Here is a 1,944-nt window from a genome sequence, read left to right as displayed (position 1 = left end):
TAAAGCACAACTACTCGCAGACACCAACACCTACTAAATGAAGGATTCCGACCCCACACCACAACTCACCAATAGATGAAATAACACACCCAGGAATCTACAAAAAAACGGACAGATAACCAAAGCGGACCTACAAAGAATGAAACCGGAAAGCAACAACACTCCCAGATTCTACTGACTACCCAAAGCACACAAACCAGACATTCCATTCAGACCCATAGTATCACTACCAGGGACACCAGCATAAAAACTAGCCAAAAACTACTACAAAAACTGAAACACCTGGTCACCGGATCCAAACACTCCATACAATCAACACAGGAATTCTTGGACATCATCAGAATACACGCATAGACAAAGAAGAAAATATGATCTCATTCGACGTGACGGCACTGTTCACTTCGAGTGACAAAACCCTAGCCAGAGAAACAATAGCCAACCTACTGGACAAACATAACAGAACACAGGAGGCCGAACCTATCAACAAGGACGGCATACTTAAACTACTGGACCTGTGCCTCACTACACACTTTACATTCAACAATCAGATATACGAACAAATCAAACGGAACACCCATGAGATCACCAATCTCGGGACTCATAGCAGGGGCAGTGTTGCAAATGTTAGAACAAACAGCCCTACCACAAATCCAACCCAAACTCTGGATCAGATATGTCGATGACACCTTTGTAATCATCAAAAACACAGAAATAGAAAAAAGCACACCGAATCATCAACACCACACTCACAGGAATCCGATTCACGAGAGAAGAGGAAAAGGAGAGCCAACTCCCATTCCTAGACGTGTTAGTAGAGAGAACACCTAACGGAGAATTCACCACAAGGGTACACAGGAAACCAACACACACAGACCAAGTCCTAAACTATGAAAGTAACCACCCCAACACACGCAAACGAAGCTGCATCAGGACACTATTCAAAAGAGCCACAACACATGCAGTACACCAGAACTGCGAAAAGAGGAAGAGGTACACCTATACAAGGTATTCGCCAAAAACGGATACCCGCACAACTTTATCACCAGATGCCTAAGAGATAGACCAAGGAACGAGGACATGCCACAACCAAAAGGACTAGCCACACTACCATACGTCAGGAGCGTCTCAGAACTGACAGCCAGACTACTGCGACCCTTAGGACTCATAACAGCACACAAACCAACAGCCACGCTCAGACAACAACTTACTAGAACAAAGGACCCAATACCCAACACGAGCCAAACTAACGTAGTTTACAAAATACCATGCAAGGACTGCACAAAACACTATATAGGACAAACAGGAAGACAGCTAACAATCCGCATGCATGAACATCAGCTAGCCACAAAACGACACGACCAGCTATCCCAAGTAGCCATACACTCAGACAACAAACAACATGAATTCGACTGGGAAAACACTAGTATCATAGGGCAAGCCAGACAGAGAACAGCCAGGGAATTCCTAGAAGCATGGCATTCATCCACAAACTCCATCAACAGACACATCGACCTGGACCCCATATCCAAACCACTACAACGGACAGCTGAAACTGACACCCGGAAGCGGCAAGAACAAACCACTATAAATACCGGAAGAAAAATCAAAGAAGCGCTTCACAGGAGGCTCCGCAGCACTGATGATGTCCCCTAGCCAGGGACGAAACGTTTGCAACAAAAACTTCCAGCTCTGCGAACAGAACCATAACATTTATCTGAAATGTCAGAACACAAGTGCAGCCACACTAGGGACCGACTCTGGAAATGTGGGGAAGGCCAGAAGAGAATTCTTTACCTATCCCACCTGGAAACTGGCCAAACCAGTCAGACTGGGGATCTGTTCACCTTCTCGTTGCGTGTGTGGGGGAAGGGATTCACTCAGGCATCCATCCTGCTGAGACACCAGTCAATTTACTGATAGCCACAGTTGAAGGATTTTTTCCCC

Source organism: Hemiscyllium ocellatum, unplaced genomic scaffold (assembly GCF_020745735.1).
Source record: "Hemiscyllium ocellatum isolate sHemOce1 unplaced genomic scaffold, sHemOce1.pat.X.cur. scaffold_412_pat_ctg1, whole genome shotgun sequence".
NCBI lineage: Eukaryota > Metazoa > Chordata > Chondrichthyes > Orectolobiformes > Hemiscylliidae > Hemiscyllium > Hemiscyllium ocellatum.
Note: the sequence above shows the minus strand (reverse complement) of the source record.